At 39.0% G+C, this 11771-nt stretch overlaps 1 long non-coding RNA gene across 1 annotated transcript; it reads left to right on the top strand.

Moving 5' to 3' along the window:
* The first annotated feature begins 3741 nt into the window (after positions 1-3741).
* Positions 3742-5810, top strand: LOC137048107 (uncharacterized). Its single transcript, XR_010899314.1, has 2 exons — positions 3742-3864; positions 4046-5810. It is a non-coding gene; the product is annotated as an uncharacterized lncRNA (long non-coding RNA).
* Positions 5811-11771: the final 5961 nt, after the last annotated feature.

Raw genomic sequence — 11771 nt, 5'->3', positions numbered from 1 at the left:
TTACAGCTTTACTCAGAAACTACAAATCATTTTCATTAATAAGGTGATAACACAGGACAGTTATAAACCTAAATATATTTGATTTAATTGAAAAGTGTATCCAAGTAGTAATAGTTTGTTGTTTGCTGTCATAATGATGACAGTAGTGCACAGCTGTTCCGTGCTCTGGCACGGTTAGCGCTCACACTGCATGCAAACCGTGCTCAAGCCAAACCGAACCGCGCTCTAATCCACCCAGGGCTGGCCGTACCGATTTTGAAATATTTTTAAATCATTTTGTCATTTTATTTCTACTTTCTGAGTATGAATTATTATATGTGTTGAAAGACAACAACACTGAAGCACTGTAAATGGTTTTGCCATGAACTCAACTGATTGGGTCTCTTCAGACCTTACTTTACATGAATGATGTGCTTCCAGAACTTCTGACTGAAACTGTGTGACCTCCTAATTCAACTCCTTTTCACAAATTGAGAATGAGGACATACGTCATGGTAGCTTGCTGTCACGTGACAAATTGGGCGGTGTTTGGGCCCGTCCACCATTTTGGGATCCGACGGATCCGACGGATCGGAGCAGGAAAGACGGCTCAAGGAACTCATCATGTCGTTTAAACGGAGACATTTTTAAATGGAAAATAAAAAGAAATGGAGGTTCACTAATGGGAGAAATTGCTACCAGTGCCAGGCAGAGGTATTCAGAGGCGGCAGTGGCTCAGTGGTTCATGTAGGTTGTCTACAAACCAGAAGGTTGGTGGTTCAATCCCCGGTTCCACTTGACCAAGTGTCGAGGTGTCCATGAGCAAGACGCCTAACCCCAGCTGCTCCCGACGAGCTGGATGGGCCTTACATGGCTGACATCGCCGTCGGTGTATGAATGGGTGAATGTGAGGCAAAAATGTAAAGCGCTTTGGATAAAAGCGCTATATAAATGCAGTCCATTTACCATTTAGAGGAGCTGGATGATATCAAAAACATCAATATGAGCTGCCTGCAGCAGAATGGAACAGAGACCTAACGTTAGACACCTTACTACCTTGCACGTTTCTGAAATGTTCCTATATGTTATATAAATAAATATATCTCCCCACTATCCTGCAGCAGTCCAGTGCTCGTCCTCTCATTAACAGTGTTTTTTTTCATACTGACCATATCATATACCTGATGAATTTACATTTCTAAATGAATTTATCTAATAAAACGAAACGCTTGTGTGCGCTGGTGCTTTTAGTCCAGCCTTAAGTAGACTAAATGCTCAGTACGTACATAACGTTAGAAGAAAATGACAGTCAACAAGCTATAGGCCTAAGTTACTTTAAATATTAATTAAGCATTTTGGCTTTGACATGTAAATTACATACAATAAAATATAAATATAAAATTAGTGACAATGAAAAATGACAGAATAGTTCTCAAAATGTTTAATACAAATAAATAAAGGATCGTGTTCATTAGGTGTCGACACACTCCAGCATCGCGGTCACTAGTAAGATGAAGACTGACACCCTGTGGTGAAATAATGGCGTATGTTTACCAGCAGCTGCTTTCTCAGATCGGCTGGGGTAGATTAAAACTTCATTTTCCATCGAGTTTGGAATTATGTACATGGTAATCATCAGAATATCTCTTCTCCAGTCTCTGTCCGAATCCAATACATGGCGGACCATCCTCCCAAAATGGCGGAAGGGGGAGGATGCCGTGATCTCTGTGGGCAGGGTGCGTTGTCGTGACGACATCTCATTCTCAATTGAACATGTAGAAATAAAGTACAAATTTTTGTTTTCTTAGCCTTATTAAATGCAACCATAATAAGCACATAAACCCATCACATAGTGGTGCAACAACCACAGCCACATGGAGTTGGTATGGCGTACCCCACCAGGGGTGAAGGGCTGGGTGTTTGCAGTTTACCTTGTAATATCGTTTCCTGTTCGCCGGCAAGCCCAGGGACTGATGAAATGAGTGGAGTACAACTTTGGCCAACTTACAGTCCAAGTGATGTTTTTTTCAGACAGCTGTCTCTACACACGTGCTCCAAAATAAATTCAAAACAAAAACAAAGAATTAAATGAAACACTCAAATTAAACAACACAAAACATAACTACATATACTGAAAACAGCAAACTAGGCACTAGGCATTAGGCCTCACCTCACAGCATAGCCATAAATGCTGTAGCCCTTTGGCTGTCCCTGGCCCAACCCCCTTAACTCACAAACACTCAGGCTTGTATAAGCAAATTTCCCCAAGAAGTCCTCGCTGCAGCCTGAAGCACGATGACGTACTGGATCAGATCCAACGCGTACTGGACGCGCATGCGCGGGGGTTTCATTCACAATTGGATGACGTCATACACGCATGCGCAGTAGAGTTTTGGGGACATCATTGAATGCACAGGAGAGTTTCGCTGGATAGATAAATACTCAAACCGCTCGCGCAAAAATAATGATTAATAACATGCTCATCAGGACACACGTTTTGCATTTACCCTTGAATGTGTATATAGGCTACTGGTATTTTAAGCTCTTTACAGATCGTGTTGCATTGTACCTTGAGGATTAAAATTACAGAGACAATTACTTGACTCATTTTTCCTTCCACTCAACAGCAAGATCAGAATATAAAATTGTAACTGTTTTGCATGCATGTACAGCGAAACTATGTAATTTAGGCATCACATTTATGAAAAGATGATTTATTCATCAATAATTACTTAATACTATTTATCAGTAATAGCCTACAACTACCCAATAGAACATCATCTATATACAATATTGATCATACATGTCAAGACTAGCGCATACGCATGATAAATTAACCCAGAGATCGGTATGAATGACATTGCCATAACGATCCACCATCCAGTACGTATTGGATCTGATCCAGCAACGTCATCGTGCTACAGGCTGCAGCGAGGGGTGTCTCAATTTCCCACCAAACACTCATGGATCATGCCATCTACAGGGGTCGACTCAGCTAAACCTAATAACACAAGAATACTGGTTTAGATCAACAGTGCTATCACAATCACATTTAAACATAATTCAAATCATGAATATCATTGATCACACTATAAACAATACGAAATAAAGGAAATATAACAGTCAACAAAGTCTGAGTTCAATTGCTGCCCTCAGCTAAGCAACTCGGAATGAACCCAAGACATTGAGACATAAATCATAATCATGAAAACAATAAATCAAAACACTTAATAATAATGTGAACATGATGATGAGCCTTGTGTTCATAATCACAGTGCCTAATTCACAAACTGTGAACATTGGACAACTTTCCTGAGGTAAAGGCTATGGTAACAGTGATTCCAGAAGCACTATGTGTGTCTGCAGGTCATGCTGGCTGAGCAGATGCTGACAGTTGTTTACGATTGAAGCGACCACTTTTCAACTGAATTAAATGGTTTTTATTTCTATAAAAAAAGCACAATGAAGGTTTACAACTTAAACCTAGCAGTGGCATATTCTATGCTAATTTCACCCTCAAACTCTGTCATGCTGACATCAAGCTTTTCACTTGACGAGAAATCTCGTCACATTTTAATCTCGTGGCACACGATCTCATCACATCCCTATTAGACATGTGTTCCTTGTTCTAATTTGCCACCACTCATCAGTCATCATGGACACTAACCCCAATCATCACAGCTGTTCATCATTTAGTTAATCATCTCTGTGTATTTTAGTTCCTGCTTGTTTTCAGTTTAGCGTCTGCTAGTGTTTGTGTATGCCTGTCTCACACATTGCCTTTCTATTTAGATTGTTCTATTAAATGTTGTGTGATCTTTGTCTTCATCTTCCTTGAACAGAATACTGGACTAAAGTGAAATTAAGCTGATTATTGTTCTGCTAGTAGGTTGTGTTTGTGATTGTTCTGTTTTTTGTTTTTTTCCCTGTTATCAGGGACTTCCCTGCCATCAAGCTGCTTTGCCTTGATAAGAGAAAGCATTCCCTCAAGGAAAATCTAACCGAATTTCTGGATCTGGTGCCTCAGACAACTTTCCTATACGACTACCTGTTTTTTCGTGTGTAGTGGTTGCTGGCTTCCTGTGGATCCGCATTCATCGTGGAGGACATCACCAGCCTCTACTCCAGACCCAGTGCCCTCCGGTCGGAACAAAGCAGTTTAGGCCACAAGTCTGTGCCATCGAAGATGTGTGTGCCCAACATAGCTACAAGTCTGACCAGGTGTGCATGCCGGCTGCATCACCCACCAGTGAGGGAGCCTCCATGGAATCGGAGGGCAAGGAGGAGAGCCCTCCCCATCCTCCCGCCACTGAGAGCAAAACACTGGCTGCAAAATTTCCAGATCCTTGATCTAATGACTTCAGTCCTGTCTGGTCCTCACTGCTTCCATTTCCCACCACCTCATCAGGCCAACTTAGAGGAATTAACCCTTTTCACAAGACTATTTTTAGCCATCCTCCATCATCCCCAGCCATTATCTTTACCCACTAATCACCATCTTCCACCAGTCCCTATGGATCCATTACTCCTCCCTGTGGCTAAAATCCATCTCGGGTAAGCTGGGAGCTACCACCGCATGGGAAAGAGGAGCCCACAATTCCACCTGCACCCTCGACAGATGTCACTCCTCCTAAACCCCTATCCCATACTCCTTCGTACATGCTCATCCCACCCACGATTCCAGCACGGACCATCTGCCTTTCTGCCTTCCTGGGCTCCGTCGGTCAGTTGGCTACACCTGGGTCAGACCTTGCCACACCTGTGCTGTGGACTTGCACAGCACACCACAGTTGGCGCAGTTCACCATAGTTCGCCCACTGCCTTCTGGACCCACACCGGCCTAGAGGTTGACGCAGTGATTTGGTCGTTGTCGCCAGGGCTTCCGCTGTCACTCTCTCACCTCAGACCTATGACCTATGGCATCATCTCCGGCTGTGGCCTGGGCACCTACCTTCCATCTCCTCCCGGTCAGCCTTCCTCTGCCTGTACCTCCTCCAGTCTTCCATGCTGGCTTGCCAACCCTTTGCCTACTCACTGCCATCACTTCACCATCCCTTCGCCATCTCCTGGCTCATTGCCAACGGCATTACCTCGACCATCTCCCAAGTCCCCAAATTATTTGTGTGCCCAAAATATATTTCCCTTCTTCTTGCAGCAAAATATCTTCTCTGATTATGTGTTTACTTCCATGAGGGCGAGACAACCTGTCACAAAATCACCACCACAACCATCCAACTTGTTCCAGAAGCCGTTTTACTCAGATGCCACATTAGAGAAGAAAATATGATTCCAACTTTAATTTCATGCTGACTTTAAGGATGGAAAACATATTGGTAAAAAAAGACATTATATATTTTGTGCTTTCTTGATATGCTCCTGATTTTGTTTTACACACCTCTCCTCACTTGTGTTCATCAGAGAGTGACAGGACTGTGGATTGATACAAATGAAGAACACAGATTCATAAGGGTGTGAAATTGTTTGTGTGCTACACTAACTGCCTTTCCTATCCATATACACCCCATATACTTTTCTTCTCTTTTTTTCTCCTATATTTTTTCCTTTGTCTGTCTTCACAGCATATTTCTATTTATCTTCAACGAGGGATTCAAAACACAACTGATTGTCTGTTTAGAACGTGATTGTAAAGTAAGTTAAAAAGCAAAGTTTTATGTTACATTAACACACAACTGTAAATTGCATTAGAGCAACCTTTTTGTACAACCACATATTGTTGCTTCTTGCTCTTCCTTAGTGTGGGCTCTATAATCTTTAAGATACTCTGAAATGTTGTAGTATAAAAAGTCTTATTCAGTTTTACCTAGGTATAATCATTATAAATCATGATAATTGCAATTCACTCATTTAGTTTTGACCTAGACCAGCATGGCATCACAAACTAACAAAAATGATAAATGTTCTCAATGTTATTATGCAAATAAGTTTATTACGAAGACCCAAGCCACACCAGCAAGGTTCTGGCATCCCATGTCATATTTTATTTTTGTTTCTTTGATGGGGCTATGAAGTCATGAAGGTGCACTCTAATTGATCCTGACACAGCTGACCTTCTAGTGGAACCTCTTGATTGATAATTTCTCTGAGAGAAGGCAGGGTCTGTCAGAAACACTGATCCGTGACAAGCTAAACCCTAAGTTAACAAGGCATTTGGCTGGCTCAAGGAGGTGTTGCTGTCACTCACAACTACAATGACATAACAAATAGTTTTTGATATACAGTACTTTAAGCTATTTGACCCAGGAGGAAAACATCAAACGTAATATGTGGCATATTTAAATGCTAGGTCCACAGAGAAATAAACTATACCTAGTATTTAAAATGTCACTCTCTCACTTTCCGCAAGCAGCAATTAATCCATCACATCAAATCCCAAAGGGGAAAAACAAATTATTCTTCCATTTTAGATGGTTGTGTGAGACCAGATATTGAAGGAAAGGCAGCCATCAATTGTGCAGCATACATGTGAAGTCAATACTGTTTAGCATCTTATGCATAATTCCCACCATTGTGCTTTGGTAACACTTTACAATAAGGTATTATTTGTTAGTTTTATTCATATTTGTTAATGTTAGTTATGTTAATGTAAGTTCACAGTGCATGTCCTTTTTTGCCTGTATGGTATTGTAAAAGTCTGTATGTTATTGTGATTAAGTTATCTCTTTATTTTAATTTTAATTATTAAGGACTGTTTCTGATTCTACTCCATCATGCGCTTTACTACAGCCACAGCACCAGATGGATAAATAAAAGAAAAAATCAATTCTGTAGAAGTATTGTTAATTGTTAGTTAATGTTAATGTTAACAAGTAAAGTGCATTATCCCCATTGTAAAGGGTTATAGTAACTATAAAGAATGGAGTAGTTATTTTTTTTTAGAGTAGTAGAATATTTAGAATATAAGCAACTCTGTTTCAAACGACATTAGGCATCTTAAAAACAGCTACCCACAGAAAACTGCATGCAACATAGAAATCTTTAAAACATAAACCCTGGTAACACAAGTGTCACAGAGAGATACTGCTGCAGGCAAGGTCTGATGAGTCAACACTGTGGCCTCCACCGAATCCCCCCCGAGAATAACGATGAATCAGACAGGCTTCCATCATTTGAGAACCCCTCACTGTAGCCCAAAAAAATGTTTCATTGAACAAATAAGTAATGAATTGCACAAAAGAGCAACAATGTGTAAACCTTCCCCTCTTAACTTAAGAAATTGTTTCTCTTAAATGAACTGAATGAAAAATCCTGTCTCTTTAAAGGTGTCAAGAAGCATCTTATCACACTGCAGCTGGAGGTCTGGTGAAGGTTAACAAGGTTTTTCACGCTTTTTCCATTCCAATCCCTCATACAATCTTCCTCTGGCTCAGTGTTTCTGTTTTGGTTTGCATCTGTCATTGCTTTATTCAAGCGAAAATGCAGGGCTCAGTATTTTCGCTTGACTTGAGTATAATGATGCGTTTGTTGCTATAAATGCAGGTTTTAGGTTGATTCAGTGATGGTAAATAATTGTAATGCTGATGTTTGGTTGGGTTCTGTTCCCATGTCATGTGATTCACACGTGTCCCTTGTGTTCTTGCCATGTGCTAGTTAGTAGTCTTGCGGCAGAGTTTTGGATATATTGCAAACATGAAATAGAGTGTGCTGGTAGTCCGGAAAAAAAGAACATTACAGAAGAGGCGAGATGTAATGAACGCGTGGACTAGTGCTTCAGCATCTTTTTTACCCACATTTTTGACAGTGGCAGATGGAATTATTGATGTAGCTTCAAGGTCAAGTCTGGGAATATTACTTAAATTCTTTGTTAGAGATGGAGGAACAACAATTATCATTTCTGTTTTAGTCAGATTAAGACAGAGAAAATTAGAGTTGAGCCAGGTCTTTAATTCATTAACACATGATGATAGTGATGTGGTCTGGTAAATAGAATCCGGTCGGCAAGCAGTTGGATAAAACCAAGTAATTTATATTGCCGTTTTTAGGTTACAGTTGTTTTCTAGCCCTCATGGTATGCTGCAGATCAATGTGACCCATTTTGTATTGAGAAAAGTAAAATGCCAGTTTAGCTGTGTTTTTTTTCTCTTTTAGTGTCATGAACATGCTGACATGCCGATGTGTTTTGACATGTACACACATAATTTATATTATGTTTATGATGTTAATGGGTCAATTTGACCCACATATTTTGACCCACGGCTTTTAAACCATATCCCCAGTTAGCTGAGAGCAGTGCAGAGCTTGGACCATCTTAAAGCAGAACTGAATAATTTTCTATTCAGAAAGGCTTTATGTGTTGAGTGTTTTTATTATTTTAGATTTTTACTTGTTCTTATCAATTTTTGTTATTTTCCATGTACACTTTGAGATTCTTCGGAATGAAAAATGTGTTATAAATAAAATCTATTATTATTATTATTATTATTATATTTAAATCTTTCAAAAACTTTCCCCACTTATTACTTTCCAATCTTCTTTTCTTTAACATTTGTAACTTCTCATTTAGGGTCATGCACACAGAATTTTTTCTTGTAATTTGTGTATCAACTTGACCCATAATAGGCAGTTTTTCAAAAGCAACTGTATAGGCCCAAAATAAAAACATTTCTTTGTTGTATTTTTTTTTTTATGTATACTCATTTATTTGATGAGGCTGTTATGTGTTAAACTGTACCTGCTGTTTCTCTGAACACCTGCGTTAACTTGAAAACTAAGACACCAAAATGATTGAGAGAAAAAAAACATTTCCAGACAGCACTTGCTTTGATTTAGCTTCTAATGCAATGACTGGTTTGTGGCAAAAGTGCTAATTGTACATTTAAATCTTCTGTAAGAAATAGAAATATACTCTTTGCATTTCAAACAAGGAGATGTCGAACCATTTGCATCCATCACACACATATCAAGTCAATCTAACACATGACTATAGTTTATTGCAGTAAAGTGATGCTGTACAGTCTTAATAAAGTAAGCCAGATTTCATGGTAGTCTGCTGCATCCAAACTAGCACTCTGAAGTGACCTGCAAGACAAGGAATTGCGACATGCACACTGCGTTCAGCACAAATTGTTTGTGCTACCTGATTTGCATAATTGCCTATTCAGATGCTAAATCAATGCAGAAAGTGTGTGCTATCAGCAGATCCAATTCATCCTTGGTGAAGAGTCAATGGCAAAGAACAATGACAGTTTCATAATGAAAGTTATAAAAGACAGCTTGATGACTCATATTTGCATTCACCTAGTCTGAATAACATGGAGATGAGATATTTAAATTCCTTTGAATCCTATTGCACAAAAGACACAGATGTCTCTGTCTTTCTTCTTAATGTTTGCATTCTATCACTCAATTGTACACCAGGAACCTCTGCTGTGATATGCAACAGCATATTGTTTGTGACGATTAAGCACTGCAACATAACAAAAACAGCAAAATTACTACTTATTGCCTCCTGTGCTTCTCAATCCTTCCCATTCTATGGTGACCACAGTGTTGCAAATAGCTGCAGTTACTTCAGAAAAAGGAAGGCAAACCAAATAACATACACAGACACCTTTATCTTTATTCATCTGTCTCCCTAGAGTGGTGCCGTGTGTGAGTTTCACGATCTGAAGTCATCAGCCCAGCCACTGCAGCACTACGTTTCCCAGTATCCCACCCGCACACATAATTTCCTGCAACTGCCTTCAATCAGACTCATCAGCAGCACCCCATTGAGGGGCTGTTAACACAACACCGTTTTCAAATAAAGACAGAAAGCGTTTCATTCACTTTTTCCAAGTCATTTACGCAACAACAGTGTTTTGGGGGCCTAAAAATTCACACTTTTAAAAACATATTTTTCACCATGCGCATGCGTGTTTAGTCTATACTAGGATGTAACGATACATCCCATATCGAAATATCACGATACAAAAATGGAACGATATGTAATGGTGATGTAAACAATATGATTCATGATATAGAGTTAGAGACTCGGTTTATTAGATATTTTTACGCATAATTCAATCAAAAATGTAAGTTCTGTCCTCATGTACTCACTCTCATGCCATTTCGAACTTATACGATTTTAATTTAAGTTCAAGACACAAATGAAGATATGTTTTCACAGCCGGATCTCACGGAAAATGCCTATAAATAGTACGAGTGTGCAATGTCGTGGAATGTATACGGCAAAACTCATTTTGCCGTGCATATGATACGCTGTTTTTTGCGTGCATATGATACGCATTTTATGGCGTATTATACATACGAACCCCCCACCCCACTACCCTAAACCTACCCAAGAGAGCGTGTCATATATACGCCATAAAGTGCGTATCATATGCACGCGAAAAACAGCGTATCATATGTACGCCAAAAGTTAGTTTTGTCATATACATTCCACGACATTGCACACTCGTACTATTTATACACATTTATGTGTGATCGGGTTGGTTTTCAAGAAACCAGAGAAAGATTTCTGTCCCTTCATTTAAAGTCCATTCTTCTGAAACTTAAAAAAAAATCCAAAAAAATTCAAGGGCATTGTAAAAATAATCATTCGAGTGGTCTAATTCAAATCCAAGTCTTCTGAAGATACACAATAGCTTTATATGATGAACAGATTTACAACAACACACATACTGTAGTAAACACAGACGTTCAAAAGCTTGTATGATGCATGGAAATAACATGAGAGTGAGTAAATGCAGAATTAAACATTTACAGTTTGGTAGTCAATTTGATAATTTCTTGCGATTAGAACTGTGACTGATTGCATTGATCATCTGACGCGCACACGCTCCTTAAAGTGAAAGCACAAAGATCATTTAACACATAATCTTAAGATAATAGGTAAAACTTATTTGGATTGCTGTCAATAAATAAATAAATAAATAAATAAATAAATAAATAAATAAATAAATAAATAAATAAATAAATAAATAAATAAATAAATAAATAAATAAATAAATCCATGTTATACCCAAGCAGTGCAATGCAAAGCAACAGTTAAGATTAGATTTTGTTTGATCCAGAGACCTGATTAAAAAGTCTCTCCCAGTCACTTTCAGTCAAGTTCACAATCACAAATGTGCCCAGTAGCAGTAGTTGGATCGCCTGTTACTACAAGTGGATCAATAAAAGACATGCAGTGACTTTCAAATTTACCCAGCTTGGTGCTGAGAAAGAGAGAGTATGAGTCTCATCGACCGCTGGAACACAGATCCCTCACTGATTCTTGAGATAAGTGACAAAACATGTCCTACACAAAAGCCTTATTTACAATAAGAGTACTTAAAGGTGCACTAGAATGAAAAATTGAATTAACCTTGCCATAGTGAAATAATAAGAGTTCAGTACACGGACATCACATTCTGTGAGTCTCAAACACCATTGCCTCCTACTTCTTATGTAAATCTCGTAAATCAAAAACACCACGAAAAAAAAAAAGTGCTTCTCAACTAAAAAACCCAACCAAGCGTTGGGGATCATTTATATGCACGCCCCCAACATTTGCATCTGTCCAAACATGTACATTGTCAGGCAGAACTGACGAAGCCGAATGGACACGTCATGTTCCAGGCTGTGCAGGAGACTTTTCTACCCTTCCCACGGATAAAAAATCTCAACAGTCATGGTTGATGTTTATTATAATCGGATACCACAACAAATTAATTCAAAAATGTTCGTTTGTTCGGCCTATTTCAAGCAAGCTTCGCTCAGTGTCTTAAACTTAAGAAAGTGGCAATTACAACTGTATTCCTGCAAGTAAGTAACGATTTTATCCACTTATT

Source organism: Pseudorasbora parva, chromosome 19 (assembly GCF_024679245.1).
Source record: "Pseudorasbora parva isolate DD20220531a chromosome 19, ASM2467924v1, whole genome shotgun sequence".
Lineage (NCBI taxonomy): Eukaryota > Metazoa > Chordata > Actinopteri > Cypriniformes > Gobionidae > Pseudorasbora > Pseudorasbora parva.
The sequence above is the reverse complement of the archived record's forward strand: the minus strand, read 5'-3'. Positions and strand labels throughout refer to the sequence as shown.